Genomic DNA, 13,220 nt, shown 5'->3' with positions numbered 1-13,220 from the left:
CAAATTATAAAGAACCTTTTTATTCTGAAATAATAAAAGAAAATTAAAAACAAATTCTCAAGTACTTGTATTGAAAAAATGTTAATAATGCGACGAACGATAGAGACGTTTTGGAAAGAAAAGCGACTGACAAAAAAGAAGACGATCATGACTTTTTGGGAGGATTGAGAAAAAAAAAGTCAAGGTTTCAAGAAGGGTCCGTTTAAGCCCTTAAGGGAAACGCCCAACCTTATAAGCAACTCACCTGACTGTAAACATTTTTCTCTTTCGATCAATATTCGATTTCCTGTTTTCCATGTTACTTATGTATATTATATTACTCCCCTATATTTCAAAAATCTAAAAAATCGTTTCCGTAGCAATTCACCACAAAAATGTTTTCAGAAAGGAAATTCTAGTAAATTATATTTGATATAATGATGATTACCAAAAGTTCTTATATATATATATATATATATATATAGTATAAAGCTTTCTTTAACTAATTCAAAAGAGGAGAGAAAGAGACTCTGGAAAAGTTTGGATTAAAAGCTCCCTCTGGTATTGTTACCCACCGATTATCTGGGATATATTCTTTTACTATCCTTATGTGACTCCTAAAAGTCTTTTATATTAGAGTGAAAGATTTAGATTGACACAGATAAAACTTATTTATATGAAAAATATTATAAAAAAAAAATATTCTTATTTCTTTTTGAAAAAAATATTTTCTAGACATTTTTTAAAGCAAACTTTTTTAATCAATAAATTGTCATTTATGAGAAAATAATTTGAATTTCAAAATGAATTGAAAAATATATGAAATCTATTGAAATTCAATATATAATATTGAAATTAGAGCTATTATATATTATTTTCGAATTAGAGACATACAAGACTTACTTTGGTGATATTTTTCAATTTTTCAATTTCTCGTTACATAATTCTTATCTGACTTTTATGACGTTATACCATACTTATTCTCATGGGAATCAGTATCACTTTCTCATTCAATATTACATTCCATTTTCAATTTGCAGTTAAAGTTGAAAGTAAAGAAAAAATAAAAAATAAAAAAATGCCTATGGTACTCTCATTATTTTTCTTTATATATTTCTTTTATTTTGTTTGTTAGACAAAAACCTCAGAGTGCAAAGTAGTCCAATTTTCATTCAAACTTTTGATTATTTTACTTGTTCAACTTTCCAAACAAGTTTTGTGCAAGAGAGAGAGAGAGAGAGAGAGAGTCCTATAGTATATTAAACATGAAATTCTCTTCTAAGCTGCATATAAGTCAATTGCAAAAGGACCTACTTTTCAAATCCAATTCGGGAGAAAACCGTTTGTTTTATATATATATATATATATATATATATATATATATATATATATATATATAAATTGTCAGCTTTTTATTTGACTAACTCCTCCTGAATTAAATTAATTAATCTTGCTTTATATACCGAAAAAAATAAAATCTTAAAATGAGAAGAAAATTCCGCTCAACATTTAATTTTACATTTTATATTTAATATATATATGAATATTCATCTAAAAAATAGAGGATTATTTTTATTTAAGATGATAATTTTTTTTTTTTTTTTTTTTTGATTGAAAGTATTCTTTTCCAATTGAGATTTTTTTTCTATAATTGAAATTATTCCTCTAGAAACGAAACAAATTTATAATAGAGAAAAGTCAGTTTGGCTGACTTTAGTAAGTAGTAAAAAACAGCTTGCGTCAGACAAACTAATGCTACACTGAAAAAAAATTTATTTGGATCAAATAAAAAGTATTTGATCCAAATACATCATTTACTTGTCTATTATCCAATAAATATGTATTTGAACTAAATACACTTTTACTAAACCTAAGTATTTTATTTTATCGTATCAAATAAATAGTTATTTGAATGAAATATACAAAATATTCAAATCAAATAAATGGAATATTCAAAGCTAATAAATAATTATTTAAATCAATTATGAAAATTATTTCATTCAATATACTGTATGTTTTTTTAATCAAATAAATATTTATTTGCATTAAAAAAATATTTTTCTTGAAACAACTAAAAATTTTTTTGAATCAAATATTCGTTTATTTGTTATAAGTAATTGTTTTAATTGAAACTAAAACCTCTTTAATTGAGGCAATTATTATTTTATTTGATCCAAATACATATAATTTATTTGCATAAAATGTAAGAATTTTTTGATTCAAATAAATCAAAATTTGAATTGAATAAATAACATATTTATTTACTAATTCTTCCATTTCTAAATGAATAGTACCAAATAACTCATTATTCTCATTACACTTAAATATTTAATTGGTCAAAATATTTTAATTTCCTTTAATAAAAAAGTGTATTAATATTAAATAACGCATTATTAACATTAAATAACGCATTATTTATATTAAATAATTTAATTAATTAGAATTAATAAATTTATTGTATCAAATACTTTTTATTTGCATCAAAAAAATGAAATATTTGAATGAAATAAATAAATTAATAGTTGCAAGTAACTCATTATTTTCGTTTCAAATAAACATTTAATTGATTAAAATATTTTTTTATTTGTCTTGATAAAATAGTGTATTAGTATTAAATAATTTAATTGACTTGAATCAGTTAAATAAAGTTATTGTATCAAATACTTTTTATTTGTTTCAATAAAACGAAATATTTGAGTGAAATAAATAAATTAATTGTTTCAATTAAATCATTATTATCGTTTCAAATAAATATTTAATCGATTGAAATATTTTTTTATTTGTCTTGATGAAATAGTGTATTAGGATTAAATAATGAATTATTTGTATTAAATAATTCAGTTTATTTGAATCAATTACATAAATTTATTGTGTCAAATACTTTTTATTTGTATCAAATAAACGAAATATTTGAGTTAAATAAATGAATGAATAGTTTCAAGTAACTCATTATTTGTATTATATAAATTCATTTATTTAATTCAATTAATTATTTAATTGAACCAAATACGATTTATTTGGTTCAAATAAATACGATTCAAATAATTCAAGTTATTTGAATCAAATACATATTTTTTTGATCCAAATAAAAAGTATTTGAACCAATTAAATATTTTTCAAATAATTTGAAGTATTTGAATCAAATAAATTTTTTTTTCAGTGTATAACGAATAAGAAAACAATTTAATTAATTGTTAATTAAAAATTAAATTAAATTAAATTAAAAATAAATTATTATTATTAATTATTATTAATTAAATTATTATTAATAATAAATATTCTGTATCAAATTATATTATTTCTAACAATTTCTTATTATATAATTTCACTTTAAAAATGTGACGAGAACGCAAAAAGTGTTTAATTTTGTTTAAAAATATGTTAAATTGTAATTTTCGAGTGTAGCTCCAGAATATGAGATGGAGAATATGATAATGCAAAGATTTTTAGTGTACGCTTTTTCTCCTTAAAAAGCGCACATCCTTTAAAATATTCATACCGCAGAAAAGAAGGGATGATGCGCGCACCACGTCTCAGTACTTTAGCTTAAAAATAAAAAGAGCAAAAAGGGGAGAAGGTATTTTTTTTTTGGTTTAATGAATTTTCATTCTTACTTCCTTTGTTTATGATTAAAATTCCTTGTGCAATTTAGACATTTTCTTTTTTTCGGGAAAAAAAGCTCTCTCGAGTGACATAATATTTTACTTATGCTTCTGATAAACATTATAAAAATCAAGTCATTAAACATGTAAATATAGTATATAATAAATTATCTTGCCTGTTATATATATATGCTATAAAACGGAACTATTAATCAATTTCCGGCGATAAGAGAATAAATTTATTAGTTTTTTTTTTTTAACAAAATGAAACAAGTGTTCTTCTATGATAATTTTTCTTAGAGAATGCGTTGTGACTTTTCTAATAATGATGATTTATAAAGAAAGTTATGTTCATTAAAGAGTTTTCAAACAGTTTAGTTGGAGAGAAAAATTATTATGAAATCATAAAAAAAAATTCAAATTAAAAAGAATGGTATGGAACTGTAAAATTATATGTTTTACCTCTTTTTGTATACACGTCGCGGTTTATTATAGATATATGTAAAATTAAATATGTATATCGATTTTGTCATTTAACACGTTATCAATGAAAGGATCTTAAAATGTGTCCTAGTGTTCAAGGTCAAAAGGGTTTGAGCCATCAAACATATTAGGACCTGAGATCATTGATCACTCTCCAAACGATGTAATGTGTCTTTTATATATATAGTGATTCCGCGTAGAACATGCGACCACCCAAATATTCATATCTTCTTGTTAAAATGTTATATACTCTCCAATAATCATTAAACTTGAACGACCTATTTAGGTAATCCTATCCACTATATTCATATAACGAGGAAACTTTAGCCTTTACCATAATTAAATTTAACTTTAAGTGTTTTAATTTTTCATTCATTTCTATTTATATTTACATATATAAAAAAATTAATTAATTATGAGGTGTATTCTTTTTTGAATCACAGGAAATTTTGTCAAATTTTTTTTTAAAAACCTTCAATATTATCGAAAAAGGAAATATTTTTTAAATACACGGTTAAAACTAATTTTTTAAAAAATAAAAATAGATTACCGACATAGAAATCTACATTACCGACTGATGATAAAACAGGAAAAATACGATATAAAAATTACCGGTATAGAAATCTACATTACCAACTGACGATAAAACAGGAAAAATACGATATAAAAATTACCGACATAGAAATCTACATTACCGACTGATGATAAAACAGGAAGAACGATATAAAAATTACCGACGTAGAAATCTACATTACCGACTAATGGTAAAACAGGAAAACACTATATTCATATAACGAAGAAACTTTAGCCTTTACCATAATTAAATTTAACTTTAAGTGTTTTAATTTTTCTTTCATTTCTATTTATATTTACATATATAAAAAATTAATTAATTATGAGGTGTATTCTTTTTTGAATTACAAGAAATTTTGTCTATTTTTTGATGCAGTATCGCAATTTTTAAGTATTAAACATGGGGGACCACAAATTTAAAAAAAAAACCTTCAATATTATCGAAAAAGGTAATATTTTTTTAAATACAGGGTTAAAACTAATTTTTTTAAAAATAAAAATTGATTACCGACATAGAAATCTACATTAACGACTGATGATAGAACAGGAAAAAATACGATATAAAAATTACCGACATAGAAATCTACATTACCGACTGATGATAAAACAGGAAAAACGATATAAAAATTACCGACATAGAAATATACATTACCGACTGATGGTAAAACAGGAAAAACACTATATTCATATAACGAAGAAACTTTAGCCTTTACCATAATTAAATTTAACTTTAAGTGTTTTAATTTTTCTTTCATTTCTATTTATATTTACATATATAAAAAATTAATTAATTATGAGGTGTATTCTTTTTTGAAGCACAGGAAATTTTGTCTATTCTTTGATGCCGTATGGCAATTTTTAGATATTAAACAGGGGGACCACAAATTTTAAAAAAAAAACCTTCAATATTATCGAAAAAGGTAATATTTTTTAAATACAAGGTTAAAACTAATTTTTTTAAAAATAAAAATTGATTACCGACATAGAAATCTACATTAACGACTGATGATAAAACAGGAAAAATACGATATAAAAATTACCGACATAGAAAGCTACATTACCGACTGATGGTAAAACGGGAAAAAAATTCTATATTCATATAACGAGGAAACTTTAGCTTTACCATAATTAAATTTAACTTTAAGTGTTTTAATTTTTCTTTCATTTCTATTTATATTTGCATATATAAAAAATTAATTAATTATGAGGTGTATTCTTTTTTGAATCACAGGAAATTTCGTCTATTCTTTGATGCCGTATGGCAATTTTTAAATATTATACATGGGGGACCAAAAATTTAAAAAAAAACCTTCAATATTATCAAAAAAAACAATATTTTTTAAATACAGGGTTAAAACTAATTTTTTTAAAAATAAAAATCGTTTACCGACATAGAAATCTACATTAACGACTGATGATAAAACAGGAAAAAATACGATATAAAAATTACCGACATAGAAATCTACATTACCGACTGATGTTAAAACAGGAAAAATTATGAAGTAAAAATTAACGACATAGAAAGCTACATTACCGACTGATGGTAAAACAGGAAAAATTATAAAGTAAAATTTACCGACATAGAAAGCTACATTACCGACTGATGGTAAAACAGGAAAAAATATGAAGTAAAAATTATCGACATAGAAATCTACATTACCGACTGATGTTAAAACAGGAAAAATTATGAAGTAAAAATTAACGACATAGAAAGCTACATTACCGACTGATGGTAAAACAGGAAAAATTATAAAGTAAAATTTACCGACATAGAAAGCTACATTACCGACTGATGGTAAAACAGGAAAAAAATATGAAGTAAAAATTACCGACATAGAAATCTACATTACCGACTGATGGTAAAGAGGAAGCTTACATGCTATCTGAGAATATTTGTAGAAATATAATTTGGAGATATTTTATTGTTCAGCATTTATTAAATACAAAATATGAATTTAAAATTAAGTAAAAAAAAAGAGTTGCTGACATAAAAAAGAGAGAAAACTCGATATTTTTGCTGTGGTTGAAACGTATTTTTAAAAATAAATATGTACCTAAAAATGATTGTATAAAAACTATTCAATAATTGTGTATTTTATTTTTACAATTTTATTTTTCCTCTAATATATTGAAACTGTTTCGAATGTTGTGAATAATGTAACACTGGGTGTCACATGTCATTTGTTTCCTTTGTTTGTAAAAGAGAAGTAAAACGAAGAAAAAAGGGGTTCGGGTGAAAATCGATATTCACTTGAAATTTTATCACCGGATGATTATTTATTCTCATATATATATATATATATAATTAAATTTACATTTCTATTTTCTATAGATTTTTTTATATTCATTTTCATTGACAAATTATGCTTAATTTTTATTAATTTTATATATTAAAAAAAGATGCATAATTATTTTTTTTGAATCAACTTTTTGAAAAATAATTTTTAAAAGCATAATTTTCATCATTATCAAATCCATTTGTGATTAACGGTTTCATAATTAATTGGATGATGCACTTTGATGCTTTCATTGTCACATATCGCATATTATAGGCATTAATCACTCGTAATTAGTTTGTTAAAATAAAATCATAAAGCTAATTCAGCGTCAATTATAACTAATCTCTAATTAGATATGAGACAAAATTATATTGGAAATATAATTAAAGAAATTAAATTTATTATTTCTCAAATAAAAAAAAATAAATTTAGTTCGTTTCGAAGAATAATATTATTAATAAAATGAAGCCAGAGGTTTCATTCTACTTTAATTGCAAGTTTGCTGATATTGCTTATATTTCCTTCGATTTTCGTGGCTTACTTTGTATAATTAACCAAAAATAATCTTTGACTCATGTTCCAAGGTTCTTTTCTAAAGAACTTGCTCATATTACATCAGGATGTTATAAGAAGCGGAACTAATTTTCCAAGGAAAACTTTTTGATATATATATATATATATATTAACAAAAGTTAGCATATATTAATGAGGGAAAGAATTTTTAAAATACTATAATAACAACGTGTCGATTTTTAGAAAATTGAACATAAAATAAAAGCTTTTCTTTTATATAGCTGTCGTTAAATTCTCATACTTGTTCTATATGGAAATCTGTAAATTTTTATGAGTGCGGTGCGAGGAAAAAAATTATAGGATTGTCTTTATAGAGATGTACGTAAATATTTTATGACTTTTCCTCTCATTATTTTACCTATAGGGATTTACATAGATTTCTTGATATTTTAATTAATTTTAAAAGCAAACAAATTAAGAATTTTAATATTAATTTTTTATTTTTTCTCACTTTATGTCTAGTTTCTGAATTAGGTATTCTACGCGTATCGAGGACTGATGGCTGCTTCTTTCAGACCCAAGCGATTGGCTTCGCTCTTGGCAAAAAGTAATAAATTATTCTGTCTCCTGCACTGAAGAATGTCACTTTTTAAATTATATAATCATATAAAAAATAAAAATATGCAAACTTAGGTAAAAGAACTCGGCAGTATGTATATAAAAAAGTTATATTTCTAATTTTGCAACAGAATAGCAAAATGAAATTATTCTTCTCAGTTCTCATCTCTGTTAATTATTATTCAAGATTTCATAAACACGTAAATGTTTATATATATATTATTTTAAAAAAGATTTTCTCTTCAAGAGAAACATGATACGATAATGGTTTGTGGTGAAACACTTCTCAGGCTCAAATAGTGGATTTTTACAATTTACGCTAACAATAAAAAGTAGAAGCTCGTGCTAGAAAGTATATATATTATGTTCCGACTTGTGAGAGAAAAAACATTGTTTAATTTCTAAATTGAATTAATCATGATCTCTTTTTTTTTTTATTAATTTTATTTTATAAACGAAACTTTCAAATTATATTGGATCAAGTCGCACTTTCGACATTTGTTTCTAAAAGGAGTGTGACGTATTCACGCAATACACATAAGCTTTGTACTAATTCGTACTATATGAATATATGTACATATGTATTAAACTGAGCAAATGGAAGTTCTGCTCATTTGCGGTAACACGAATAACATCTATAAAGTTTATTACAAATTTATAGTTTAATTCAAATTCAGTAACAGTTTCAGTAGCAGAACAAGTTTCTTATACGCAATTATTCATTTAGCTGATTTTTATTATAATTTCAAGATTTGAGAAGAAAAAAACAATGGTAATTAGAAAAAATATTCAATTTCAAAGGTTCAAAATTGATATAAGAGAAAAATAAAATGGTACACATCTTTCTCTTAAGCTAGGGATGCTGACTAGCAAAAAAAAAGAAATAATCTGAAAAATCTTGTGCCTGACAATTGAAAAAAATGTCATTGGTTAAAGTTACTTAAATTTAAGCTTAATGTATTTACTACAATCACCCAAAAAAGCACCTTTCTATCACCATGACGCTCCAAGTCATTTGTAATCCATTTTTGAATTGCAAAAATTAATTTGGAATAATATGAGTGCGTACCTCCAGCGATGAAACAAAAGGCCACACAGTTTTCCTAAAAGTATCAAATTGAGACCAAAATTTGCATCAAATCTTTGCAACGTTTTGATGCACATAAGTTATATCAAAAAGAGATCGTTTTTTGTATCATTTTTAGAAATGATACACGAAACGGTCTCATTTTTTGATGCAAAAAATTTAATCAATTTATATCAATCATGGCCAAATTGAATCGACTCAAAATTAAACGAATTTTTTCAGATATTTTGGTAATAGTACAATTGCGGAGACCATTTTACTATTTAATTTGAAAATTAAAATAACAGAAAATCAAAGACAATGTGCAATTCGATAATTAAAAAGTGACAACTTATAAACATAACCTAAAATGTATGAGAAAAAATTTGTCGATAAAATCAATATAGCCGAGCTTTTTAGAAGGTAGATGGCAGTTTTGGTTTTTATAAAAACGATTCAGAAAAAATTTAAAGAAAGAAAATAGATAAGTGCTGCCATCTACCTTCTAAAAAGCTCGACTATATTGATTTTATCGACAAATTTTTTCTCATACATTTTCGGTTATGTTTATAAGCTGTCACTTTTTAATTATCGAATTGCACATTGTCTTTGATTTTCTGTTATTTTCATTTTCAAATTAAATAGTGAAATGGTCTCCGCAATTGTACTATTACCAAAATATCTGAAAAAAATTCGTTTAATTTTGAGTCGATTCAATTCGGCCATGATTGATATAAATTGATTAAATTTTTTGCATCAAAACGTTGCAATAGAAAAAAATACAACCAAGTTTACTGTGGCATAGAACCATTTATTTGGGCTTAAACTGAAGTTTAAACTTTAGACTACAATTCCTAAAAATTATATTAATGCAATAATAACCTCAAAATTGTTGATAATCATTGTTAAATTAGCATCCTTTGTTGAAAGTAATTTATTACTAATGACTTTGAGTTAAGGTGCTGGAAATTAATTTTCAGAGATTGTAGTCTAAAATTCAAACTTTAGCTAAAAAAAGTTATATGACCTTTCATTTCATCGCTGGAGCACTCAAATTATTCAAAAATTAATTTTTGCAACTCAAAAATAGATTACAAATGACTTTGTGGTCATGGTGTAAAAAAAGTGATTTTTCGGGATTATGGTTGAAACATTAAGCTTCAATTTAAACCCAAGTGGAAGGTTCTACGATCTTTTGTTTTTTAGTGCTAGTGTGAAAGTTTGCCAAAAACGTGATTTCTTGAAATTTTAAACCCCTTTTTCTCAAAAACTAGAGCTAATAGAAACTTTTCGTTTACGGATTCGTGTTCAGCATGAAAAAACCTAAACAGCTTTTACATTTGCCACATCAAAAAAAAATTTCTAATTTTGTTGGCCATTTAAATGTGAAATTAAGAGATTCTATTTCCACCGTAGAAAATCATTTAAGTTTCTAGTCTAAAATTATCGCAGACGATTTATCATTGTTTAGCGACTACAACATGTTAATCCCCAAAGTTCAATATTCAACAGTATAATGAATAGTTTATTGGTAAATGGAGACAGGTCGACAATGTTGCATATGAATCAGCGTCATTTGAGTTATCCTATAATTTTCATATCAATTCTAGATCTCTGAGACTCTAAAAAAGCCACATTTTTGGGTCATATATATATGTATATATATTTTTTTCATTCTCAAAGTCTTATTCTTGTTAAGTGAATTGTAAATTCAAATCCAGATATAAATTCTACATATAAGTTTCTGGTTCGATGAATTGATGTGTATCGAATTGAGCTTTAAAATAGAAAAAGAGAAAAATCTCAGTTAACACATCGTATAACATGAAGAATTTTTGAAAATATCCGATAAAATATAAAATCCTCTGATGTCCAAAACAAGTATTTATACTTGGAAGCATTTTTTTCTTTTTTTAATATTTAAAACAAATATATAGTTTTTATTAATACCATCATATCAAGTTTTATTAACATGAAAATAATTTCTTATAATATAGTTTACAAATTCTGTAGTATATATAATTATAGTTTAAGGAAACAATTTCCGACTATGAAATTTGGTCAACATATAAATATTCTTTCTAAAGTTTCAAGACCACCTCATTTCCATATCAATCAATTTTGCTTTGAAACATTTCGCGTGCCATGTTCTGGCGGAAGAATGAGGTGATGGAAACATTTCCGGTGACCAAAATATTCTCTTGATCATCCATTCAGATGAAATTCATTTCACATTAAATTTCTGTACCATATGTTTCAGATATATTTATCGATAAGTAAATTGAGACTTACTTTTTTTCAGATAATATATATATAAAGCGACAAAGTTTTAAGCGCAAAAATCACTTTTTTTTTTATTATGCATCGTTTAGCTTTTAGAGTTAAAAGTTTAAAAAACAAAAAAAAAAAGGAAACCCAAAACAATTCGTTCAATAAAGTTTGTCCAACAAAAATGAAGTTAATTTTCAGAAAGTGTTTGTAAATTCTCTCTCTTTGGTGAAACTATCTAAATTTTAATGTTTTCATAACCTTTATGTTCATATGCAAAATTATTATACTCCAAATTGTGAAACCAGTTGAAAGGGAATTAATGTAAATTGTACTCTCTGCTATAATAATTACTTCAAGAGATAACATTCTGATGCAAATATTATGATTCATTAGTAAAATTTGCAAAAAACAACTTTTCCATAAATATATTAGCATTAAAATGTTAAATTACATAATTAGTGGTAGAAAATGCTATATTTTGTGTTTATTAATAAATAACTTGAAATTATTTAGATTGACGTGTAAATCCTTTTCTTTTATCGAAATAGAGAAAGAAGTAATGACAAGTCAGAGCAACTTTTTTTTTTTTTTTTTTTTTTTTTTTTTTTTTTTTTTTTTTTTTTTTTTGAACCCATTTCTTTGACGCCATAAACATAGACTTTCTTCTTCAGCTCTTAACTGTCAACGGATATTTTGTAGACTTCCTTTCATTCTGCTGGGACAACAGGTCGTAATTTCTACTGTGATCTGTCTCTTAGAAAATTATAGATGATGTCGGATAAAGTCGACTTATACTTATACTTTTATTGTAGCAAAAAAAAAATAAAAAAATAAAAATGTCTTCTAAAACTAAGCTAAAAATATATTATAAATGACTGGAAAACTAAGTGAGCAATAAATAAAATATAAAAACTATAGACATTTAAAAAATACACTGTAAAAAAAAAGTACTAAAACAGAACCGATTTTAGGTATCAAAATAGAACCAAATGATAATTTAGTACCTGAAGTCGGTATTAAATTAATACCTTTCTTTTTACAGTGTAGTCTTTAAATCTGAATTAATAGTTTTCTACTAATGAAAGAGTGCGTATTCGTTTACCAATTGAATTAGTAACAGTTTTGACTAATTTTTAGTAAAAAAAAATACTAATTGCTAGTAAAAAATACTAATTCATGGATTAAATCGTATTTTTTACTATTTCAAATTAGTAAGCCGATTTACTCTATGAAATAGTAGTTTCCTACTAGCAATTAGTATTTTTTTTACTAAAAATTAGTCAAAACTGTTACTAATTCATTGGTAAATGAATACGCACTATTTCATTAGTAGAAAACTACTAATTCAGATTTAGAGAGTAAGGATGCATTTTTAGGGTTTCGTGGCCCAGGGTCGAAAGCCTTATATTTTCGCTTTTGAGTCCGTCCGTCGTACATGGTAACCGTTTCCATAGCAACAGTTACTTATTATGGCAAAAGTTACTATGGCAACAGTTACTTACTATAGCAATAGTTACTTTGGCAAAAGTTAGTTAGTAGGGCAACAGTTACTTTGGCAAAAGTTACTATGGCAGCAGTTACTATAGCAAAAGTTACTACGGCAACAGTTACTATGGCAACAGTTACTATGGCAACAGTTACTATGGCAAAAGTTAGTTACAAGGGCAACAGTTATTATGGCAACAATTACTTACTGTGGCAAAAGTTACTATGGCAACAGTTACTTACTATGGCAACAGTTACTATAGCAAAAGTTAGTTAGTAGGGCAACAGTTATTATGGCAATAGTTACTATGGCAACAGTTACTTACTATGGCAACAGTTACTTACTATGGC

General features: G+C 25.0%; 1 protein-coding gene across 2 annotated transcripts in view; it reads right to left on the bottom strand.

The window, feature by feature from the left end:
- Positions 1 to 13,220, bottom strand: part of LOC127279202 (prolactin-releasing peptide receptor-like) — a 44,770-nt gene that overhangs the window by 1,301 nt on the left and 30,249 nt on the right. The gene's annotated exons all lie outside the window — the stretch shown is intronic.

The sequence above is a fragment of the Leptopilina boulardi genome, unplaced genomic scaffold (assembly GCF_019393585.1).
Source record: "Leptopilina boulardi isolate dan_hultmark-lab unplaced genomic scaffold, ZJU_Lbou_2.1 LbouV2_214, whole genome shotgun sequence".
Taxonomy (NCBI): Eukaryota; Metazoa; Arthropoda; class Insecta; order Hymenoptera; family Figitidae; genus Leptopilina; species Leptopilina boulardi.
Note: the sequence above shows the minus strand (reverse complement) of the source record. Positions and strands in the feature narration are given on the sequence as shown.